Genomic DNA, 26082 nt, shown 5'->3' on the forward strand with positions numbered 1-26082 from the left:
ATGGAGCATCAGATTGAAGTCACAAGATGGTAGTCTACATCCTTCAGGTAAGAAGCATCAAATTCACATCACAAGAGGAAAGCCTGCATCCTTCAGGTAAGGAGCATCAGATTTAACTCACAAGAGGTAAGCCTCCATCCTTCAGGTAGGGAGCACCAAATTGAAGTCAAAAGAGGACAGCCTCCATCCTTTAGGTAAGGAGCATCAGATGGAAGTCACAAAAGGGCAGCTTCCATCTTTCAGGTAAGGAGCATCAGAATGAAGTCACAAGAGGAAAGGCTCCATCCTTCAGGTAAGGAGCATCAGATTGAAGTCACAAGAGGAAAGCCTCCATCCTTCAGTTAAGGAGCATCAGATTGAAGTCACAATAGGACAGCCTGCATCCTTCAGGTAAGAAGCATCACATTGACGTCACAAGAGGAAAGCCTGCATCCTTCAGGTAAGGAGCATCAGATTTAAGTCACAATAGGACAATCTGCATCCTTCAGGTAAGGAGCATCAGATTGTAGTCACAGGAGGCAAGCCTCCATCCTTCAGGTAGGGAGCATCAGATTGAAGTCAAAATAGGACAGTCTGCATCCTTCAGGTAAGAAGCATCAGATTGAAGTCACAATAGGACAGCCACCATCCTTCAGGGAAGGAGCATCAGATTGAAGTCACAAAAGGACAGCCTTCATTCTTCAGGTAAGGAGCATCAGATTGAAGTCACAAAAGGACAGCCTTCATCCTTAAGGTAAGGAGCATCATATTGAAGTCACAAGAGGAAAGCCTCAATCCTTCAGGTAAGGAGCATCAGATTGAAGTCACAAAAGGTCAGCCTCCATCTATCAGGTAAGGAGCATCAGAATGAAGTCACAAGAGGAAAGGCTCCATCCTTCAGGTAAGGAGCATCAGATTGAAGTCACAAGAGGAAAGCCTCCATCCTTCAGGTAAGGAGCATGAGATTGAAGTCACAATAGGACAGTCTGTATCTTTCAGGTAAGAAGCATCAGATTGACGTCACAAGAGAAAAGCCTGCATCCTTCAGGTACGGAGCATCAGATTGAAGTCAAAAGAGGACAGCCTCCAACCTTCAGGTAAGGAGCATCAGATTCAAGTAACAAGAGCACAGCCGCCATCCTTCAGGTAAAGAGCATCAGATTGAAGTCACAAGAGGACAGCCTCCATCCTTCAGGTAAGAAGCATCAGATTGAAGTCACAAGAGGACAGTCTGCATCCTTCAGTTATGGAGCATCAGATTGAAGTCACAAGATGGTAGTCTACATCCTTCAGGTAAGAAGCATCAAATTCACGTCACAAGAGGAAAGCCTGCATCCTTCAGGTAAGGAGCATCAGATTTAACTCACAAGAGGTAAGCCTCCATCCTTCAGGTAGGGAGCACCAAATTGAAGTCAAAAGAGGACAGTCTCCATCCTTTAGGTAAGGAGCATCAGATTGAAGTCACAAGAGGACAGCCTCCATCCTTCAGGTAAGGAGCATGAAATTGAAGTCACAAGAGGACAGTCTGCATCCTTCAGGTATGGAGCATCAGATTGAAGTCACAAGTGGGCAGCCTCCAACCTTCAGGTAAGGAGCATCAGATTGAAGTCACAAAAGGACAACCTTCATCCTTAAGGTAAGGAGCATCATATTGAAGTCACATGAGGAAGGCCTCCATCCTTCAGGTAAGGAGCATCAGATTGAAGTCACAAGAGGACAGTCTGCATCCTTCAGGTATGGAGTATCAGACTGAAGTCACAAAAGGACATCCTGAATCCTTAAGGTAAGGAGCATCAGATTGAAGTCACAAGAGGAAAGCCTCCATCCTTCAGGTAAGGAGCATCAGATTGAAGTCACAAGAGGAAAGCCTCCATCCTTCAGGTAAGGAGCATCAGATTGAAGTCACAATAGGACAGTCTGCATCCGACAGGTAAGGAGCATCAGATTGAAGTCACAAAAGTACAGCTTTCATCCTTAAGTTAAGGAGCACCAGATTGAAGTCACTATATGACAGCCTCCATCCTTCAGGTAAGGAGCATCAGATTGAAGTCACAAAAGGGCAGCGTCCATCTTTCAGGTAAGGAGCATCAGAATGAAGTCACAAGAGGTAAGGCTCCATCCTTCAGGTAAGGAGCATCACATTGAAGTCACAATAGGACAGTCTGCATCCTTCAGGTAAGGAGCATCAGATTTAAGTCATAATAGGACAGTCTGCATCCTTCAGGTAAGGAGCATCTGATTGAAGTCACAGGAGGCAAGCCTCCATCCATCAGGTAGGGAGCATCAGATTGAAGTCACAATAGGACAGTCTGCATCCTTCAGGTAAGGAGCATCAGATTGAAGTCACAAGAGGAAAGCCTCCATCCTTCAGGTAAGGAGCACCAGATTGAAGTCACAAGAGGACAGCCTCCATCCTTCAGATAAGGAGCATCAGATAGAAGTCACTATATGACAGCCTCCATCCTTCAGGTAAGGAGCATCATATTGAAGTCAAAAATGGGCAGCCTCCATCTTTCAGGTAAGGAGCATCAGAATGAAGTCACAAGAGGAAAGGCTCCATCCTTCTGGTAAGGAGCATCAGATTGAAGTCACAATAGGACAGTCTGCATCCTTCAGGTAAGAAGAATCACATTGACGTCACAAGAGGAAAGCCTGCATCCTTCAGGTAAGGAGCATCAGACTGAAGTCACAATAGGATAGTTTGCATCCTTCAGGTAAGCAGCATCAGATTTAAGTCATAATAGGACAGTCTGCATCCTTCAGGTAAGGAGCATAAGATTGAAGTCACAGGAGGCATGCCTCCATCCTTCAGTAGGGAGCATCAGATTGAAGTCACAATAGGACAGTCTGCATCCTTCAGGTAAGAAGCATCAGATTGACGTCACAAGAGGAAAGCCTGCATCCTTCAGGTAAGGAGCATCAGATTGAAGTCACAAAAGGACAGTCTGCATCCTTCAGGTAAGGAGCATCAGATTGAAGTCACAAGAGGGCAGCCTCCATCCTTCAAGTAAGGAGCATCAGATGGAAGTCATAAAAGGGCAGCTTCCATCTTTCAGGTAAGGAGCATCAGAATGAAGTCACAAGAGGAAAGGCTCCATCCTTCAGGTAAGGAGCATCAGATTGAAGTCACAAGAGGAAAGCCTCCATCCTTCAGTTAAGGAGCATCAGATTGAAGTCACAAAAGGACAGCTTTCATCCTTAAGTTAAGGAGCACAAGATTGAAGTCACTATATGACAGCCTCCATCCTTCAGGTAAGGAGCATCAGATTGAAGTCATTATATGACAGCCTCCATCCTTTAGGTAAGGAGCATAAGACTGAAGTCACAAAAGGGCAGCCTCCATCTTTCAGGTAAGGAGCATCAGATTGAAGTCACAAGAGGAAAGCCTCCATCCTTCAGTTAAGGAGCATCAGATTGAAGTCACAATAGGACAGTCTGCATCCTTCAGGTAAGAAGCATCAGATTGAAGTCACAAGCATACAGCCTCCATCCTTCAGGTAAGGAGCACCAGATTGAAGTCACAAGAGGACAGCCTCCATCCTTCAGGTAAGGAGCATCAGATTGAAGTCACAAGACAACAGTCTACATCCTTCAGGTATGGAGCATCAGACTGAAGTCACAAAAGGACAGCCTACATCCTTAAGGTAAGGAGCATCAGATTGAAGTCACAAGACGAAAGCCTCCATCCTTCAGGTAAGGAGCATCAGACTGAAGTCACAATAGGACAGTCTGCATCCTTCAGGTAAGGAGCATCAGATTGAAGTCACAAGAGGACAATCTGCATCCTTCAGGTAAGGAGCATCAGATTGTAGTCACAGGAGGCAAGCCTCCATCCTTCAGGTAGGGAGCATCAGATTGAAGTCAAAATAGGACAGTCTGCATCCTTCAGGTAAGAAGCATCAGATTGAAGTCACAAAAGGACAGCCTTCATTCTTCAGGTAAGGAGCATCAGATTGAAGTCACAAAAGGACAGCCTTCATCCTTCAGTTAAGGAGCATCAGATTGAAGTCACAATAGGAAAGTCTGCATCCTTCAGGTAAGAAGCATCACATTGACGTCACAAGAGGAAAGCCTGCATCCTTCAGGTAAGGAGCATCAGATTTAAGTCACAATAGGACAATCTGCATCCTTCAGGTAAGGAGCATCAGATTGTAGTCACAGGAGGCAAGCCTCCATCCTTCAGGTAGGGAGCATCAGATTGAAGTCAAAATAGGACAGTCTGCATCCTTCAGGTAAGAAGCATCAGATTGAAGTCACAATAGGACAGCCACCATCCTTCAGGGAAGGAGCATCAGATTGAAGTCACAAAAGGACAGCCTTCATTCTTCAGGTAAGGAGCATCAGATTGAAGTCACAAAAGGACAGCCTTCATCCTTAAGGTAAGGAGCATCATATTGAAGTCACAAGAGGAAAGCCTCAATCCTTCAGGTAAGGAGCATCAGATTGAAGTCACAACAGGGCAGCCTCCATCTATCAGGTAAGGAACATCAGAATGAAGTCACAAGAGGAAAGGCTCCATCCTTCAGGTAAGGAGCATCAGATTGAAGTCACAAGAGGAAAGCCTCCATCCTTCAGGTAAGGAGCATGAGATTGAAGTCACAATAGGACAGTCTGTATCTTTCAGGTAAGAAGCATCAGATTGACGTCACAAGAGAAAAGCCTGCATCCTTCAGGTACGGAGCATCAGATTGAAGTCAAAAGAGGACAGCCTCCAACCTTCAGGTAAGGAGCATCAGATTCAAGTAACAAGAGCACAGCCGCCATCCTTCAGGTAAAGAGCATCAGATTGAAGTCACAAGAGGACAGCCTCCATCCTTCAGGTAAGGAGCATCAGATTGAAGTCACAAGAGGACAGTCTGCATCCTTCAGTTATGGAGCATCAGATTGAAGTCACAAGATGGTAGTCTACATCCTTCAGGTAAGAAGCATCAAATTCACATCACAAGAGGAAAGCCTGCATCCTTCAGGTAAGGAGCATCAGATTTAACTCACAAGAGGTAAGCCTCCATCCTTCAGGTAGGGAGCACCAAATTGAAGTCAAAAGAGGACAGCCTCCATCCTTTAGGTAAGGAGCATCAGATGGAAGTCACAAAAGGGCAGCTTCCATCTTTCAGGTAAGGAGCATCAGAATGAAGTCACAAGAGGAAAGGCTCCATCCTTCAGGTAAGGAGCATCAGATTGAAGTCACAAGAGGAAAGCCTCCATCCTTCAGTTAAGGAGCATCAGATTGAAGTCACAATAGGACAGCCTGCATCCTTCAGGTAAGAAGCATCACATTGACGTCACAAGAGGAAAGCCTGCATCCTTCAGGTAAGGAGCATCAGATTTAAGTCACAATAGGACAATCTGCATCCTTCAGGTAAGGAGCATCAGATTGTAGTCACAGGAGGCAAGCCTCCATCCTTCAGGTAGGGAGCATCAGATTGAAGTCAAAATAGGACAGTCTGCATCCTTCAGGTAAGAAGCATCAGATTGAAGTCACAATAGGACAGCCACCATCCTTCAGGGAAGGAGCATCAGATTGAAGTCACAAAAGGACAGCCTTCATTCTTCAGGTAAGGAGCATCAGATTGAAGTCACAAAAGGACAGCCTTCATCCTTAAGGTAAGGAGCATCATATTGAAGTCACAAGAGGAAAGCCTCAATCCTTCAGGTAAGGAGCATCAGATTGAAGTCACAAAAGGTCAGCCTCCATCTATCAGGTAAGGAGCATCAGAATGAAGTCACAAGAGGAAAGGCTCCATCCTTCAGGTAAGGAGCATCAGATTGAAGTCACAAGAGGAAAGCCTCCATCCTTCAGGTAAGGAGCATGAGATTGAAGTCACAATAGGACAGTCTGTATCTTTCAGGTAAGAAGCATCAGATTGACGTCACAAGAGAAAAGCCTGCATCCTTCAGGTACGGAGCATCAGATTGAAGTCAAAAGAGGACAGCCTCCAACCTTCAGGTAAGGAGCATCAGATTCAAGTAACAAGAGCACAGCCGCCATCCTTCAGGTAAAGAGCATCAGATTGAAGTCACAAGAGGACAGCCTCCATCCTTCAGGTAAGAAGCATCAGATTGAAGTCACAAGAGGACAGTCTGCATCCTTCAGTTATGGAGCATCAGATTGAAGTCACAAGATGGTAGTCTACATCCTTCAGGTAAGAAGCATCAAATTCACGTCACAAGAGGAAAGCCTGCATCCTTCAGGTAAGGAGCATCAGATTTAACTCACAAGAGGTAAGCCTCCATCCTTCAGGTAGGGAGCACCAAATTGAAGTCAAAAGAGGACAGTCTCCATCCTTCAGGTAAGGAGCATGAAATTGAAGTCACAAGAGGACAGTCTGCATCCTTCAGGTATGGAGCATCAGATTGAAGTCACAAGTGGGCAGCCTCCAACCTTCAGGTAAGGAGCATCAGATTGAAGTCACAAAAGGACAACCTTCATCCTTAAGGTAAGGAGCATCATATTGAAGTCACATGAGGAAGGCCTCCATCCTTCAGGTAAGGAGCATCAGATTGAAGTCACAAGAGGACAGTCTGCATCCTTCAGGTATGGAGTATCAGACTGAAGTCACAAAAGGACATCCTGAATCCTTAAGGTAAGGAGCATCAGATTGAAGTCACAAGAGGAAAGCCTCCATCCTTCAGGTAAGGAGCATCAGATTGAAGTCACAAGAGGAAAGCCTCCATCCTTCAGGTAAGGAGCATCAGATTGAAGTCACAATAGGACAGTCTGCATCCGACAGGTAAGGAGCATCAGATTGAAGTCACAAAAGTACAGCTTTCATCCTTAAGTTAAGGAGCACCAGATTGAAGTCACTATATGACAGCCTCCATCCTTCAGGTAAGGAGCATCAGATTGAAGTCACAAAAGGGCAGCGTCCATCTTTCAGGTAAGGAGCATCAGAATGAAGTCACAAGAGGTAAGGCTCCATCCTTCAGGTAAGGAGCATCACATTGAAGTCACAATAGGACAGTCTGCATCCTTCAGGTAAGGAGCATCAGATTTAAGTCATAATAGGACAGTCTGCATCCTTCAGGTAAGGAGCATCTGATTGAAGTCACAGGAGGCAAGCCTCCATCCATCAGGTAGGGAGCATCAGATTGAAGTCACAATAGGACAGTCTGCATCCTTCAGGTAAGGAGCATCAGATTGAAGTCACAAGAGGAAAGCCTCCATCCTTCAGGTAAGGAGCACCAGATTGAAGTCACAAGAGGACAGCCTCCATCCTTCAGATAAGGAGCATCAGATAGAAGTCACTATATGACAGCCTCCATCCTTCAGGTAAGGAGCATCATATTGAAGTCAAAAATGGGCAGCCTCCATCTTTCAGGTAAGGAGCATCAGAATGAAGTCACAAGAGGAAAGGCTCCATCCTTCTGGTAAGGAGCATCAGATTGAAGTCACAATAGGACAGTCTGCATCCTTCAGGTAAGAAGAATCACATTGACGTCACAAGAGGAAAGCCTGCATCCTTCAGGTAAGGAGCATCAGACTGAAGTCACAATAGGACAGTTTGCATCCTTCAGGTAAGCAGCATCAGATTTAAGTCATAATAGGACAGTCTGCATCCTTCAGGTAAGGAGCATAAGATTGAAGTCACAGGAGGCATGCCTCCATCCTTCAGTAGGGAGCATCAGATTGAAGTCACAATAGGACAGTCTGCATCCTTCAGGTAAGAAGCATCAGATTGACGTCACAAGAGGAAAGCCTGCATCCTTCAGGTAAGGAGCATCAGATTGAAGTCACAAAAGGACAGTCTGCATCCTTCAGGTAAGGAGCATCAGATTGAAGTCACAAGAGGGCAGCCTCCATCCTTCAAGTAAGGAGCATCAGATGGAAGTCATAAAAGGGCAGCTTCCATCTTTCAGGTAAGGAGCATCAGAATGAAGTCACAAGAGGAAAGGCTCCATCCTTCAGGTAAGGAGCATCAGATTGAAGTCACAAGAGGAAAGCCTCCATCCTTCAGTTAAGGAGCATCAGATTGAAGTCACAAAAGGACAGCTTTCATCCTTAAGTTAAGGAGCACAAGATTGAAGTCACTATATGACAGCCTCCATCCTTCAGGTAAGGAGCATCAGATTGAAGTCATTATATGACAGCCTCCATCCTTTAGGTAAGGAGCATAAGACTGAAGTCACAAAAGGGCAGCCTCCATCTTTCAGGTAAGGAGCATCAGATTGAAGTCACAAGAGGAAAGCCTCCATCCTTCAGTTAAGGAGCATCAGATTGAAGTCACAATAGGACAGTCTGCATCCTTCAGGTAAGAAGCATCAGATTGAAGTCACAAGCATACAGCCTCCATCCTTCAGGTAAGGAGCACCAGATTGAAGTCACAAGAGGACAGCCTCCATCCTTCAGGTAAGGAGCATCAGATTGAAGTCACAAGACAACAGTCTACATCCTTCAGGTATGGAGCATCAGACTGAAGTCACAAAAGGACAGCCTACATCCTTAAGGTAAGGAGCATCAGATTGAAGTCACAAGACGAAAGCCTCCATCCTTCAGGTAAGGAGCATCAGACTGAAGTCACAATAGGACAGTCTGCATCCTTCAGGTAAGGAGCATCAGATTGAAGTCACAAGAGGACAATCTGCATCCTTCAGGTAAGGAGCATCAGATTGTAGTCACAGGAGGCAAGCCTCCATCCTTCAGGTAGGGAGCATCAGATTGAAGTCAAAATAGGACAGTCTGCATCCTTCAGGTAAGAAGCATCAGATTGAAGTCACAAAAGGACAGCCTTCATTCTTCAGGTAAGGAGCATCAGATTGAAGTCACAAAAGGACAGCCTTCATCCTTAAGGTAAGGAGCATCATATTGAAGTCACAAGAGGAAAGCCTCAATCCTTCAGGTAAGGAGCATCAGATTGAAGTCACAAAAGGGCAGCCTCCATCTATCAGGTAAGGAGCATCAGAATGAAGTCACAAGAGGAAAGGCTCCATCCTTCAGGTAAGGAGCATCAGATTGAAGTCACAAGAGGAAAGCCTCCATCCTTCAGGTAAGGAGCATGAGATTGAAGTCACAATAGGACAGTCTGTATCTTTCAGGTAAGAAGCATCAGATTGACGTCACAAGAGAAAAGCCTGCATCCTTCAGTTACGGAGCATCAGATTGAAGTCAAAAGAGGACAGCCTCCAACCTTCAGGTAAGGAGCATCAGATTCAAGTAACAAGAGCACAGCCGCCATCCTTCAGGTAAAGAGCATCAGATTGAAGTCACAAGAGGACAGCCTCCATCCTTCATGTAAGGAGCATCAGATTGAAGTCACAAGAGGACAGTCTGCATCCTTCAGGTAAGAAGCATCAGATTGAAGTCACAAAAGGACAGCCTTCATTCTTCAGGTAAGGAGCATCAGATTGAAGTCACAAAAGGACAGCCTTCATCCTTAAGGTAAGGAGCATCATATTGAAGTCACAAGAGGAAAGCCTCAATCCTTCAGGTAAGGAGCATCAGATTGAAGTCACAAAAGGGCAGCCTCCATCTATCAGGTAAGGAGCATCAGAATGAAGTCACAAGAGGAAAGGCTCCATCCTTCAGGTAAGGAGCATCAGATTGAAGTCACAAGAGGAAAGCCTCCATCCTTCAGGTAAGGAGCATGAGATTGAAGTCACAATAGGACAGTCTGTATCTTTCAGGTAAGAAGCATCAGATTGACGTCACAAGAGAAAAGCCTGCATCCTTCAGTTACGGAGCATCAGATTGAAGTCAAAAGAGGACAGCCTCCAACCTTCAGGTAAGGAGCATCAGATTCAAGTAACAAGAGCACAGCCGCCATCCTTCAGGTAAAGAGCATCACATTGAAGTCACAATAGGACAGTCTGCATCCTTCAGGTAAGGAGCATCAGACTGAAGTCACAAGAGGACAGTCTGCATCCTTCAGGTATGGAGCATCAGACTGAAGTCACAAAAGGGCAGCCTCCATCTATCAGGTAAGGAGCATCAGAATGACGTCACAAGAGGAAAGGCTCCATCCTTCAGGTAAGGAGCATCAGATTGAAGTCACAAGACGACAGTCTGTATCCTTCAGGTATGGAGTATCAGACTGAAGTCACAAAAGGACAGCCTCCATCCTTAAGGTAAGGAGCATCAGACTGAAGTCACAAGAGGAAAGCCTCCATCGTTCAGGTAAGGAGCATCAGATTGAAGTCACAAGAGGAAAGCCTCCATCCTTCAGGTAAGGAGCATCAGATTGAAGTCACAAGAGGACAGTCTGCATCCTTCAGGTATGGGGGATCGGACTGAAGTCACAAAAGGACAGCTTCCATCCTTAAGGTAAGGAGCATCAGATTGAAGTCACAAGAGAAGAGCCTGCATCCTTCAGGTAGGGAGCACCAGATTGAAGTCAAAAGAGGAAACCCTCCATCCTACAGGTAAGGAGCAACAGATTGAAGTCACAAAAGGACAGTCTTCATTCTTTTGGTAAGGAGCATCAGATTGAAGTCACAAAAGGACAGCCTTCATCCTTAAGGTAAGGAGCACCAGATTGAAGTCACAAGAGGACAGCCTCCATCCTTCAGGAAAGGAGCATGACATTCAAGTCACAATATGACAGCCTCCATCCTTCAGGTAAGGAGCATCAGATTGAAGTCACAAAAGGGCATCGTCCATCTTTCAGGTAAGGTGCATCAGAATGAAGTCACAAGAGGAAAGGCTCCATCCTTCAGGTAAGGAGCATCACATTGAAGTCACAATAGGACAGTCTGCATCCTTCAGGTAAGGAGCATCAGATTTAAGTCATAATAGGACAGTCTGCATCCTTCAGGTAAGGAGCATCTGATTGAAGTCACAGGAGGCAAGCCTCCATCCATCAGGTAGGGAGCATCAGATTGAAGTCACAATAGGACAGTCTGCATCCTTCAGGTAAGGAGCATCAGATTGAAGTCACAAGAGGCAAGCCTCCATCCTTCAGGTAGGGAGCATCAGATTGAAGTCACAATAGGACAGCCTCCATCCTTAAGGTAAGGAGCATCAGACTGAAGTCACAAGACGAAAGCCTCCATCCTTCAGGTAAGGAGCATCAGATTGAAGTCACAATAGGACAGTCTGCATCCTTCAGGTAAGAAGAATCACATTGACGTCACAAGAGGAAAGCCTGCACAGTTCAGGTAAGGAGCATCAGACTGAAGTCACAATAGGACAGTTTGCATCCTTCAGGTAAGGAGCATCAGATTTAAATCATAATAGGACAGTCTGCATCCTTCAGGTAAGGAGCATCAGATTGAAATCACAGGAGGCATGCCTCCATCCTTCAGTAGGGAGCATCAGATTGAAGTCACAATAGGACAGTCTGCATCCTTCAGGTAAGAAGCATCAGATTGACGTCACAAGAGGAAAGCCTGCATCTTTCAGGTATGGAGCATCAGACTGAAGTCACAAAAGGGCAGCCTCCATCTATCAGGTAAGGAGCATCAGAATGAAGTCACAAGAGGAAAGGCTCCATCCTTCAGGTAAGGAGCATCAGACTGAAGTCACAAGACGACAGTCTGAATCCTTCAGGTATGGAGTATCAGACTGAAGTCACAAAAGGACAGCCTCCATCCTTAAGGTAAGGAGCATCAGATTGAAGTCACAAGAGGAAAGCCTCCATCCTTCAGGTAAGGAGCATCAGATTGAAGTCACAAGAGGAAAGCCTCCATCCTTCAGGTAAGTAGCATCAGATTGAAGTCACAATAGGACAGTCTGCATCCTTCAGGTAAGAAGCACCAGATTGAAGTCACAAGAGGACAGCCTCCATCCTTCAGATAAGGAGCATCAGATTGCAGTCACAAGAGGACAGTCTGCATCCTTCAGGTATGGAGGATCGGACTGAAGTCACAAGAAGACAGCCTCCATCAATCAGGTAAGGAGCATCAGATTGAAGTCACTATATGACAGCCTCCATCCTTCAGGTAAGGAGCATCATATTGAAGTCACAAATGGGCAGCCTCCATCTTTCAGGTAAGGAGCATCAGAATGAAGTCACAAGAGGAAAGGCTCCATCCTTCAGGTATGGAGCATCAGACTGAAGTCACAAAAGGACAGCCTCCATCCTTAAGGTAAGGAGCATCAGATTGAAGTCACAAGACGAAAGCCTCCATCCTTCAGGTAAGCAGCATCAGATTGAAGTCACAATAGGACAGTCTGCATCCTTCAGGTAAGAAGAATCACATTGACGTCACAAGAGGAAAGAATGCATCCTTCAGGTAAGGAGCATCAGATTGAAGTCACAATAGGACAGTCTGCATCCTTCAGGTAAGGAGCATAAGATTGAAGTCACAGGAGGCATGCCTCCATCCTTCAGTAGGGAGCATCAGATTGAAGTCACAATAGGACAGTCTGCATCCTTCAGGTAAGAAGCATCAGATTGACGTCACAAGAGGAAAGCCTGCATCCTTCAGGTAAGAAGCATCACATTGAAGTCACAATAGGACAGTCTGCATCCTTCAGGTAAGGAGCATCAGATTGAAGTCACAAGAGGCAAGCCTCCATCCTTCAGGTAGGGAGCATCAGATTGAAGTCACAAGCATACAGCCTCCATCCTTCAGGTAAGGAGCACCAGATTGAAGTCACAAGAGGACAGCCTCCATCCTTCAGGTAAGGAGCATGAGATTGAAGTCACAAGAGGACAGTCTGCATCCTTCAGGTATGTAGGATCGGACTGAAGTCACAAAAGGACAGCTTCCATCCTTAAGGTAAGGAGCATCAGATTGAAGTCACAAGAGGAAAGCCTCCATCCTTCAGGTAAGGAGCATGAGATTGAAGTCACAATAGGACAGTCTGTATCTTTCAGGTAAGAAGCATCAGATTGACGTCACAAGAGAAAAGCATGCATTCTTCAGGTACGGAGCATCAGATTGAAGTCAAAAGAGGACAGCCTCCAACCTTCAGGTAAGGAGCATCAGATTCAAGTAACAAGAGGACAGCCGCCATCCTTCAGGTAAAGAGCATCAGATTGAAGTCACAAGAGGACTGCCTCCATCCTTCAGGTAAGGAGCATCAGATTGAAGTTACAAGAGGACAGTCTGCATCCTTCAGTTATGGAGCATCAGATTGAAGTCACAAGATGGTAGTCTACATCCTTCAGGTAAGAAGCATCAAATTCACGTCACAATAGGACAGTCTGCATCCTTCAGGTAAGGAGCATCTGATTGAAGTCACAGGAGGCAAGCCTCCATCCATCAGGTAGGGAGCATCAGATTGAAGTCACAATAGGACAGTCTGCATCCTTCAGGTAAGGAGCATCAGATTGAAGTCACAAGAGGCAAGCCTCCATCCTTCAGGTAGGGAGCATCAGATTGAAGTCACAATAGGACAGCATCCATCCTTAAGGTAAGGAGCATGAGATTGAAGTCACAAGAGGAAAGCCTCCATCCTTCAGGTAAGGAGCACCAGATTGAAGTCACAAGAGGACAGCCTCCATCCTTCAGATAAGGAGCATCAGATAGAAGTCACAAGAGGACAGTCTGCATCCTTCAGGTATGGAGGATCGGATTGAAGTCACAAGAGGACAGCCTCCATCATTCAGGTAAGGAGCATCAGATTGAAGTCTCTATATGACAGCCTCCATCCTTCAGGTAAGGAGCATCATATTGAAGTCACAAATGGGCAGCCTCCATCTTTCAGGTAAGGAGCATCAGAATGAAGTCACAAGAGGAAAGGCTCCATCCTTTAGGTAAGGAGCATCAGATTGAAGTGACAAGAGGACAGTCTGCATCCTTCAGGTATGGAGCATCAGACTGAAGTCACAAAAGGACAGCCTCCATCCTTAAGGTAAGGAGCATCAGATTGAAGTCACAATAGGACAGTCTGCATCCTTCAGGTAAGAAGAATCACATTGACGTCACAAGAGGAAAGCCTGCATAGTTCAGGTAAGGAGCATCAGATTAAAGTCACAATAGGACAGTTTGCATCCTTCAGGTAAGGAGCATCAGATTTAAATCATAATAGGACAGTCTGCATCCTTCAGGTAAGGAGCATCAGATTGAAGTCACAGGAGGCATGCCTCCATCCTTCAGTAGGGAGCATCAGATTGAAGTCACAATAGGACAGTCTGCATCCTTCAGGTAAGAAGCATCAGATTGACGTCACAAGAGGAAAGCATGCATCCTTCAGGTAAGGAGCATCACATTGAAGTCACAATAGGACAGTCTGCATCCTTCAGGTAAGGAGCATCAGACTGAAGTCACAAGAGGACAGTCTGCATCCTTCAGGTATGGAGCATCAGACTGAAGTCACAAAAGGGCAGCCTCCATCTATCAGGTAAGGAGCATCAGAATGAAGTCACAAGAGGAAAGGCTCCATCCTTCAGGTAAGGAGCATCAGATTGAAGTCACAAGACGACAGTCTGAATCCTTCAGGTATGGAGTATCAGACTGAAGTCACAAAAGGACAGCCTCCATCCTTAAGGTAAGGAGCATCAGACTGAAGTCACAAGAGGAAAGCCTCCATCCTTCAGGTAAGGAGCATCAGATTGAAGTCACAAGAGGAAAGCCTCCATCCTTCAGGTAAGTAGCATCAGATTGAAGTCACAATAGGACAATCTGCATCCTTCAGGTATGGAGGATCGGACTGAAGTCACAAGAAGACAGCCTCCATCATTCAGGTAAGGAGCATCAGATTGAAGTCACTATATGACAGCCTCCATCCTTCAGGTAAGGAGCATCATATTGAAGTCACAAATGGGCAGCCTCCATCTTTCAGGTAAGGAGCATCAGAATGAAGTCACAAGAGGAAAGGCTCCATCCTTCAGGTATGGAGCATCAGACTGAAGTCACAAAAGGACAGCCTCCATCCTTAAGGTAAGGAGCATCAGATTGAAGTCACAAGACGAAAGCCTCCATCCTTCAGGTAAGGAGCATCAGATGGAAGTCACAATAGGACAGTCTGCATCCTTCAGGTAAGAAGAATCACATTGACGTCACAAGATGAAAGAATGCATCCTTCAGGTAAGGAGCATCAGATTGAAGTCACAATAGGACAGTTTGCATCCTTCAGGTAAGGAGCATCAGATTTAAGTCATAATAGGACAGTCTGCATCCTTCAGGTAAGGAGCATAAGATTGAAGTCACAGGAGGCATGCCTCCATCCTTCAGTAGGGAGCATCAGATTGAAGTCACAATAGGACAGTCTGCATTATTCAGTTAAGAAGCATCACATTGACGTCACAAGATGAAAGAATGCATCCTTCAGGTAAGAAGCATCAGATTGACGTCACAAGAGGAAAGCCTGCATCCTTCAGGTAAGGAGCATCACATTGAAGTCACAATAGGACAGTCTGCATCCTTCAGGTAAGGAGCATCAGATTGAAGTCACAAGAGGCAAGCCTCCATCCTTCAGGTAGGGAGCATCAGATTGAAGTCACAATAGGAAAGTCTGCATCCTTCAGGTAAGAAGCATCAGATTGAAGTCACAAGCATACAGACTCCATCCTTCAGGTAAGGAGCACCAGATTGAAGTCACAAGAGGACAGCCTCCATCCTTCAGGTAAGGAGCATCAGATTGAAGTCACAAGAGGACAGTCTGCATCCTTCAGGTATGGAGGATCGGACTGAAGTCACAAAAGGACAGCTTCCATCCTTAAGGTAAGGAGCATCAGATTGAAGTCACAAGAGGAAAGCCTCCATCCTTCAGGTAAGGAGCATCAGATTGAAGTCACAAGAGAAGAGCCTGCATCCTTCAGGTAGGGAGCACCAGATTGAAGTCAAAAGAGGAAACCCTCCATCCTACAGGTAAGGAGCAACAGATTGAAGTCACAAAAGGACAGTCTTCATTCTTCTGGTAAGGAGCATCAGATTGAAGTCACAAAAGGACAGCCTTCATCCTTAAGGTAAGGAGCACCAGATTGAAGTCACAAGAGGACAGCCTCCATCCTTCAGGAAAGGAGCATGAGATTGAAGTCACAATATGACAGCCTCCATCCTTCAGGTAAGGAGCATCAGATTGAAGTCACAAAAGGGCATCGTCCATCTTTCAGGTAAGGAGCATCAGAATGAAGTCACAAGAGGAAAGGCTCCATCCTTCAGGTAAGGAGCATCACATTGAAGTCACAATAGGACAGTCTGCATCCTTCAGGTAAGGAGCATCAGATTTAAGTCATAATAGGACAGTCTGCATCCTTCAGGTAAGGAGCATCTGATTGAAGTCACAGGAGGCAAGCCTCCATCCATCAGGTAGGGAGCATCAGATTGAAGTCACAATAGGACAGTCTGCATCCTTCAGGTAAGGAGCATCAGATTGAAGTCACAAGAGGCAAGCCTCCATCTATCAGGTAAGGAGCATCAGAATGAAGTCACAAGAGGAAAGGCTCCATCCTTCAGGTAAGGAGCATCAGATTGAAGTCACAAGACGACAGTCTGAATCCTTCAGGTATGGAGTATCAGACTGAAGTCACAAAAGGACAGCCTCCATCCTTAAGGTAAGGAGCATCAGACTGAAGTCACAAGAGGAAAGCCTCCATCCTTCAGGTAAGGAGCATCAGATTGAAGTCACAAGAGGAAAGCCTCCATCCTTCAGGTAAGTAGCATCAGATTGAAGTCACAATAGGACAGTCTGCATCCTTCAGGTATGGAGGATCGGACTGAAGTCACAAGAAGACAGCCTCCATCATTCAGGTAAGGAGCATCAGATTGAAGTCACTATATGACAGCCTCCATCCTTCAGGTAAGGAGCATCATATTGAAGTCACAAATGGGCAGCCTCCATCTTTCAGGTAAGGAGCATCAGAATGAAGTCACAAGAGGAAAGGCTCCATCCTTCAGGTATGGAGCATCAGACTGAAGTCACAAAAGGACAGCCTCCATCCTTAAGGTAAGGAGCATCAGATTGAAGTCACAAGACGAAAGCCTCCATCCTTCAGGTAAGGAGCATCAGATTGAAGTCACAATAGGACAGTCTGCATCCTTCAGGTAAGAAGAATCACATTGACGTCACAAGATGAAAGAATGCATCCTTCAGGTAAGGAGCATCAGATTGAAGTCACAATAGGACAGTTTGCATCCTTCAGGTAAGGAGCATCAGATTTAAGTCATAATAGGACAGTCTGCATCCTTCAGGTAAGGAGCATAAGATTGAAGTCACAGGAGGCATGCCTCCATCCTTCAGTAGGGAGCATCAGATTGAAGTCACAATAGGACAGTCTGCATCCTTCAGGTAAGAAGCATCAGATTGACGTCACAAGAGGAAAGCCTGCATCCTTCAGGTAAGGAGCATCACATTGAAGTCACAATAGGACAGTCTGCATCCTTCAGGTAAGGAGCATCAGATTGAAGTCACAAGAGGCAAGCCTCCATCCTTCAGGTAGGGAGCATCAGATTGAAGTCACAATAGGAAAGTCTGCATCCTTCAGGTAAGAAGCATCAGATTGAAGTCACAAGCATACAGACTCCATCCTTCAGGTAAGGAGCACCAGATTGAAGTCACAAGAGGACAGCCTCCATCCTTCAGGTAAGGAGCATCAGATTGAAGTCACAAGAGGACAGTCTGCATCCTTCAGGTATGGAGGATCGGACTGAAGTCACAAAAGGACAGCTTCCATCCTTAAGGTAAGGAGCATCAGATTGAAGTCACAAGAGGAAAGCCTCCATCCTTCAAGTAAGGAGCATCAGATTGAAGTCACAAGAGAAGAGCCTGCATCCTTCAGGTAGGGAGCACCAGATTGAAGTCAAAAGAGGAAACCCTCCATCCTACAGGTAAGGAGCAACAGATTGAAGTCACAAAAGGACAGTCTTCATTCTTCTGGTAAGGAGCATCAGATTGAAGTCACAAAAGGACAGCCTTCATCCTTAAGGTAAGGAGCACCAGATTGAAGTCACAAGAGGACAGCCTCCATCCTTCAGGAAAGGAGCATGAGATTGAAGTCACAATATGACAGCCTCCATCCTTCAGGTAAGGAGCATCAGATTGAAGTCACAAAAGGGCATCTTCCATCTTTCAGGTAAGGAGCATCAGAATAAAGTCACAAGAGGAAAGGCTCCATCCTTCAGGTAAGGAGCATCACATTGAAGTCACAATAGGACAGTCTGCATCCTTCAGGTAAGGAGCATCAGATTTAAGTCATAATAGGACAGTCTGCATCCTTCAGGTAAGGAGCATCTGATTGAAGTCACAGGAGGCAAGCCTCCATCCATCAGGTAGGGAGCATCAGATTGAAGTCACAATAGGACAGTCTGCATCCTTCAGGTAAGGAGCATCAGATTGAAGTCACAAGAGGCAAGCCTCCATCCTTCAGGTAGGGAGCATCAGATTGAAGTCACAATAGGACAGCCTCCATTCTTAAGGTAAGGAGCATCAGATTGAAGTCACAAGACGAAAGCCTCCATCCTTCAGGTAAGGAGAATCAGATTGAAGTCACAATAGGACAGTCTGCATCCTTCAGGTAAGAAGAATCACATTGACGTCACAAGAGGAAAGCCTGCATAGTTCAGGTAAGGAGCATCAGATTGAAGTCACAATAGGACAGTTTGCATCCTTCAGGTAAGGAGCATCAGATTTAAATCATAATAGGACAGTCTGCATCCTTCAGGTAAGGAGCATCAGATTGAAGTCACAGGAGGCATGCCTCCATCCTTCAGTAGGGAGCATCAGATTGAAGTCACAATAGGACAGTCTGCATCCTTCAGGTAAGAAGCATCAGATTGACGTCACAAGAGGAAAGCATGCATCCTTCAGGTAAGGAGCATCACATTGAAGTCACAATAGGACAGTCTGCATCCTTCAGGTAAGGAGCATCAGACTGAAGTCACAAGAGGACAGTCTGCATCTTTCAGGTATGGAGCATCAGACTGAGGTCACAAAAGGGCAGCCTCCATCTATCAGGTAAGGAGCATCAGAATGAAGTCACAAGAGGAAAGGCTCCATCCTTCAGGTAAGGAGCATCAGACTGAAGTCACAAGACGACAGTCTGAATCCTTCAGGTATGGAGTATCAGACTGAAGTCACAAAAGGACAGCCTCCATCCTTAAGGTAAGGAGCATCAGATTGAAGTCACAAGAGGAAAGCCTCCATCCTTCAGGTAAGGAGCATCAGATTGAAGTCACAAGAGGAAAGCCTCCATCCTTCAGGTAAGTAGTATCAGATTGAAGTCACAATAGGACAGACTGCATCCTTCAGGTAAGAAGCACCAGATTGAAGTCACAAGAGGACAGCCTCCATCCTTCAGATAAGGAGCATCAGATTGCAGTCACAAGAGGACAGTCTGCATCCTTCAGGTATGGAGGATCGGACTGAAGTCACAAGAAGACAGCCTCCATCATTCAGGTAAGGAGCATCAGATTGAAGTCACTATATGACAGCCTCCATCCTTCAGGTAAGGAGCATCATATTGAAGTCACAAATGGGCAGCCTCCATCTTTCAGGTAAGGAGCATCAGAATGAAGTCACAAGAGGAAAGGCTCCATCCTTCAGGTATGGAGCATCAGACTGAAGTCACAAAAGGACAGCCTCCATCCTTAAGGTAAGGAGCATCAGATTGAAGTCACAAGACGAAAGCCTCCATCCTTCAGGTAAGGAGCATCAGACTGAAGTCACAATAGGACAGTCTGCATCCTTCAGGTAAGAAGAATCACATTGACGTCACAAGAGGAAAGAATGCATCCTTCAGGTAAGGAGCATCAGATTGAAGTCACAATAGGACAGTTTGCATCCTTCAGGTAAGGAGCATCAGATTTAAGTCATAATAGGACAGTCTGCATCCTTCAGGTAAGGAGCATAAGATTGAAGTCACAGGAGGCATGCCTCCATCCTTCAGTAGGGAGCATCAGATTGAAGTCACAATAGGACAGTCTGCATCCTTCAGGTAAGAAGCATCAGATTGACGTCACAAGAGGAAAGCCTGCATCCTTCAGGTAAGGAGCATCACATTGAAGTCACAATAGGACAGTCTGCATCCTTCAGGTAAGGAGCATCAGATTGAAGTCACAAGAGGCAAGCCTCCATCCTTCAGGTAGGGAGCATCAGATTGAAGTCACAATAGGACAGTCTGCATCCTTCAGGTAAGAAGCATCAGATTGAAGTCACAAGCATACAGCCTCCATCCTTCAGGTAAGGAGCACCAGATTGAAGTCACAAGAGGACAGCCTCCATCCTTCAGGTAAGGAGCATCAGATTGAAGTCACAAGAGGACAGTCTGCATCCTTCAGGTATGGAGGATCGGACTGAAGTCAGAAAAGGACAGCTTCCATCCTTAATGTAAGGAGCATCAGATTGAAGTCACAAGAGGAAAGCCTCCATCCTTCAGGTAAGGAGCATGAGATTGAAGTCACAATAGGACAGTCTGTATCTTTCAGGTAAGAAGCATCAGATTGACGTCACAAGAGAAAAGCCTGCATCCTTCAGGTACGGAGCATCAGATTGAAGTCAAAAGAGGACAGCCTCCAACCTTCAGGTAAGGAGCATCAGATTCAAGTAACAAGAGGACAGCCGCCATCCTTCAGGTAAAGAGCATCAGATTGAAGTCACAAGAGGACAGCCTCCATCCTTCAGGTAAGGAGCATCAGATTGAAGTTACAAGAGGACAGTCTGCATCCTTCAGTTATGGAGCATCAGATTGAAGTCACAAGATGGTAGTCTACATCCTTCAGGTAAGAAGCATCAAATTCACGTCACAATAGGAAAGCCTGCATCCTTCAGGTAAGGATCATCAGATTTAACTCACAAGAGGTAAGCCTCCATCTTTCAGGTAAGGAGCATCAGAATGAAGTCACAAGAGGACAGCCTCCATCCTTCAGGTAAGGAGCATCAAATTGAAGTCAAAAGAGGACAGTCTGCATCCTTCAGGTATGGAGCATCAGATTGAAGTCACAAGAGGGCAGCCTCCAACCTTCAGGTAAGGAGCATCAGATTGAAGTCACAATAGGACAGCCACCATCCTTCAGGTAAGGAGCATCAGATTGAAGTCACAAAAGGACAGCCTTCATCCTTAAGGTAAGGAGCATCATAATGAAGTCACATGAGGAAGGCCTCCATCGTTCAGGTAAGGAGCATCAGATTGAAGTCACAAAAGGACAGCCTTCATTCTTCAGGTAAGGAGCCTCAGATTGAAGTCACAAAAGTACAGCCTACATCCTTAAGGTAAGGAGCATCATATTGAAATCACAAGAAGAAGGCCTCCATCCTTCAGGTAAGGAGCATCAGATTGAAGTCACAAAAGGGCAGCCTCCATCTATCAGGTAAGGAGCATCAGAATGAAGTCACAAGAGGAAAGGCTCCATCCTTCAGGTAAGGAGCATCAGATTGAAGTCACAAGAGGACAGTCTGAATCCTTCAGGTATGGAGTATCAGACTGAAGTCACAAAAGGACAGCCTCCATCCTTAAGGTAAGGAGCATCAGATTGAAGTCACAAGAAGAAAGCCTCCATCCTTCAGGTAAGGAGCATCAGATTGAAGTCACAAGAGGAAAGCCTCCATCCTTCAGGTAAGTAGCATCAGATTGAAGTCACAATAGGACAGACTGCATCCTTCAGGTAAGAAGCACCAGATTGAAGTCACAAGAGGACAGCCTCCATCCTTCAGATAAGGAGCATCAGATTGCAGTCACAAGAGGACAGTCTGCATCTTTCAGGTATGGAGGATCGGACTGAAGTCACAAGAGGACAGCCTCCATCATTCAGGTAAGGAGCATCAGATTGAAGTCACTATATGACAGCCTCCATCCTTCAGGTAAGGAGCATCATATTGAAGTCACAAATGGGCAGCCTCCATCTTTCAGGTAAGGAGCATCAAAATGAAGTCACAAGAGGAAAGGCTCCATCCTTCAGGTATGGAGCATCAGACTGAAGTCACAAAAGGACAGCCTCCATCCTTAAGGTAAGGAGCATCAGATTGAAGTCACAAGACGAAAGCCTCCATCCTTCAGGTAAGGAGCATCAGATTGAAGTCACAATAGGACAGTCTGCATCCTTCAGGTAAGAAGAATCACATTGACGTCACAAGAGGAAAGCCTGCATCCTTCAGGTAAGGAGCATCAGATTGAAGTCACAATAGGACAGTTTGCATCCTTCAGGTAAGGAGCATCAGATTTAAGTCATAATAGGACAGTCTGCATCCTTCAGGTAAGGAGCATAAGATTGAAGTCACAGGAGGCATGCCTCCATCCTTCAGTAGGGAGCATCAGATTGAAGTCACAATAGGACAGTCTGCATCCTTCAGGTAAGAAGCATCAGATTGACGTCACAAGAGGAAAGCCTGCATCCTTCAGGTAAGGAGCATCACATTGAAGTCACAATAGGACAGTCTGCATCCTTCAGGTAAGGAGCATCAGATTGAAGTCACAAGAGGCAAGCCTCCATCCTTCAGGTAGGGAGCATCAGATTGAAGTCACAATAGGACAGTCTGCATCCTTCAGGTAAGAAGCATCAGATTGAAGTCACAAGCATATAGCCTCCATCCTTCAGGTAAGGAGCACCAGAATGAAGTCACAAGAGGACAGCCTCCATCCTTCAGGTAAGGAGCATCAGATTCAAGTAACAAGAGGACAGCCGCCATCCTTCAGGTAAAGAGCATCAGATTGAAGTCACAAGAGGACAGCCTCCATCCTTCAGGTAAGGAGCATCAGATTGAAGTTACAAGAGGACAGTCTGCATCCTTCAGTTATGGAGCATCAGATTGAAGTCACAAGATGGTAGTCTACATCCTTCAGGTAAGAAGCATCAAATTCACGTCACAATAGGAAAGCCTGCATCCTTCAGGTAAGGATCATCAGATTTAACTCACAAGAGGTAAGCCTCCATCTTTCAGGTAAGGAGCATCAGAATGAAGTCACAAGAGGACAGCCTCCATCCTTCAGGTAAGGAGCATCAAATTGAAGTCAAAAGAGGACAGTCTGCATCCTTCAGGTATGGAGCATCAGATTGAAGTCACAAGAGGGCAGCCTCCAACCTTCAGGTAAGGAGGATCAGATTGAAGTCACAATAGGACAGACTGCATCCTTCAGGTAAGAAGCAACAGATTGAAGTCACAAGAGGACAGCCTCCATCCTTCAGATAAGGAGCATCAGATTGCAGTCACAAGAGGACGGTCTGCATCTTTCAGGTATGGAGGATCGGACTGAAGTCACAAGAGGACAGCCTCCATCATTCAGGTAAGGAGCATCAGATTGAAGTCACTATATGACAGCCTCCATCCTTCAGGTAAGGAGCATCATATTGAAGTCACAAATGGGCAGCCTCCATCTTTCAGGTAAGGAGCATCAAAATGAAGTCACAAGAGGAAAGGCTCCATCCTTCAGGTATGGAGCATCAGACTGAAGTCACAAAAGGACAGCCTCCATCCTTAAGGTAAGGAGCATCAGATTGAAGTCACAAGACGAAAGCCTCCATCCTTCAGGTAAGGAGCATCAGATTGAAGTCACAATAGGACAGTCTGCATCCTTCAGGTAAGAAGAATCACATTGACGTCACAAGAGGAAAGCCTGCATCCTTCAGGTAAGGAGCATCAGATTGAAGTCACAATAGGACAGTTTGCATCCTTCAGGTAAGGAGCATCAGATTTAAGTCATAATAGGACAGTCTGCATCCTTCAGGTAAGGAGCATAAGATTGAAGTCACAGGAGGCATGCCTCCATCCTTCAGTAGGGAGCATCAGATTGAAGTCACAATAGGACAGTCTGCATCCTTCAGGTAAGAAGCATCAGATTGACGTCACAAGAGGAAAGCCTGCATCCTTCAGGTAAGGAGCATCACATTGAAGTCACAATAGGACAGTCTGCATCCTTCAGGTAAGGAGCATCAGATTGAAGTCACAAGAGGCAAGCCTCCATCCTTCAGGTAGGGAGCATCAGATTGAAGTCACAATAGGACAGTCTGCATCCTTCAGGTAAGAAGCATCAGATTGAAGTCACAAGCATATAGCCTCCATCCTTCAGGTAAGGAGCACCAGATTGAAGTCACAAGAGGACAGCCTCCATCCTTCAGGTAAGGAGCATCAGATTGAAGTCACAAGAGGACAGTCTGCATCCTTCAGGTATGGAGGATCGGACTGAAGTCACAAAAGGACAGCTTCCATCCTTAAGGTAAGGAGCATCAGATTGAAGTCACAAGAGGAAAGCCTCCATCCTTCAGGTAAGGAGCATGAGATTGAAGTCACAATAGGACAGTCTGTATCTTTCAGGTAAGAAGCATCAGATTGACGTCACAAGAGAAAAGCCTGCATCCTTCAGGTACGGAGCATCAGATTGAAGTCAAAAGAGGACAGCCTCCAACCTTCAGGTAAGGAGCATCAGATTCAAGTAACAAGAGGACAGCCGCCATCCTTCAGGTAAAGAGCATCAGATTGAAGTCACAAGAGGACAGCCTCCATCCTTAAGGTAAGGAGCATCAGATTGAAGTCACAAGAGGCAAGTTTCCATCCTTCAGGTAGGGAGCATCAGATTGAAGTCACAATAGGACAGCATCCATCCTTAAGGTAAGGAGCATGAGATTGAAGTCACAAGAGGAAAGCCTCCATCCTTCAGGTAAGGAGCACCAGATTGAAGTCACAAGAGGACAGCCTCCATCCTTCAGATAAGGAGCATCAGATAGAAGTCACAAGAGGACAGTCTGCATCCTTCAGGTACGGAGGATCGGACTGAAGTCACAAGAGGACAGCCTCCATCATTCAGGTAAGGAGCATCAGATTGAAGTCTCTATATGACAGCCTCCATCCTTCAGGTAAGGAGCATCATATTGAAGTCACAAATGGGCAGCCTCCATCTTTCAGGTAAGGAGCATCAGAATGAAGTCACAAGAGGAAAGGCTCCATCCTTCAGGTAAGGAGCATCAGATTGAAGTCACAAGAGGACAGTCTGCATCCTTCAGGTATGGAGCATCAGACTGAAGTCACAAAAGGACAGCCTCCATCCTTAAGGTAAGGAGCATCAGATTGAAGTCACAAGACGAAAGCCTCCATCCTTCAGGTAAGGAGCATCAGATTGAAGTCACAATAGGACAGTCTGCATCCTTCAGGTAAGAAGAATCACATTGACGTCACAAGAGGAAAGCCTGCATAGTTCATGTAAGGAGCATCAGATTGAAGTCACAATAGGACAGTTTGCATCCTTCAGGTAAGGAGCATCAGATTTAAATCATAATAGGACAGTCTGCATCCTTCAGGTAAGGAGCATCAGATTGAAGTCACAGGAGGCATGCCTCCATCCTTCAGTAGGGAGCATAAGATTGAAGTCATAATAGGACAGTCTGCATCCTTCAGGTAAGAAGCATCAGATTGACGTCACAAGAGGAAAGCATGCATCCTTCAGGTAAGGAGCATCACATTGAAGTCACAATAGGACAGTCTGCATCCTTCAGGTAAGGAGCATCAGACTGAAGTCACAAGAGGACAGTCTGCATCCTTCAGGTATGGAGCATCAGACTGAAGTCACAAAAGGGCAGCCTCCATCTATCAGGTAAGGAGCATCAGAATGAAGTCACAAGAGGAAAGGCTCCATCCTTCAGGTAAGGAGCATCAGATTGAAGTCACAAGACGACAGTCTGAATCCTTCAGGTATGGAGTATCAGACTGAAGTCACAAAAGGACAGCCTCCATCCTTAAGGTAAGGAGCATCAGATTGAAGTCACAAGAGGAAAGCCTCCATCCTTCAGGTAAGGAGCATCAGATTGAAGTCACAAGAGGAAAGCCTCCATCCTTCAGGTAAGTAGCATCAGATTGAAGTCACAATAGGACAGACTGCATCCTTCAGGTAAGAAGCACCAGATTGAAGTCACAAGAGGACAGCCTCCAACCTTCAGGTAAGGAGCATCAGATTGAAGTCACAATAGGACAGCCACCATCCTTCAGGTAAGGAGCATCAGATTGAAGTCACAAAAGGACAGCCTTCATTCTTCAGGTAAGGAGCATCAGATTGAAGTCACAAAAGGACAGCCTTCATCCTTAAGGTAAGGAGCATCATATTGAAGTCACATGAGGAAGGCCTCCATCGTTCAGGTAAGGAGCATCAGATTGAAGTCACAAAAGGACAGCCTTCATTCTTCAGGTAAGGAGCATCAGATTGAAGTCACAAAAGGACAGCCTACATGCTTAAGGTAAGGAGCATCATATTGAAATCACAAGAAGAAGGCCTCCATCCTTCAGGTAAGGAGCATCAGATTGAAGTCACAAAAGGGCAGCCTCCATCTATCAGGTAAGGAGCATCAGAATGAAGTCACAAG

The sequence above is a fragment of the Sceloporus occidentalis genome, unplaced genomic scaffold (assembly GCF_023333645.1).
Source record: "Sceloporus occidentalis isolate IW3139 unplaced genomic scaffold, rSceOcc1.0.p SCAF_21, whole genome shotgun sequence".
NCBI classification, from domain to species: domain Eukaryota; kingdom Metazoa; phylum Chordata; class Lepidosauria; order Squamata; family Phrynosomatidae; genus Sceloporus; species Sceloporus occidentalis.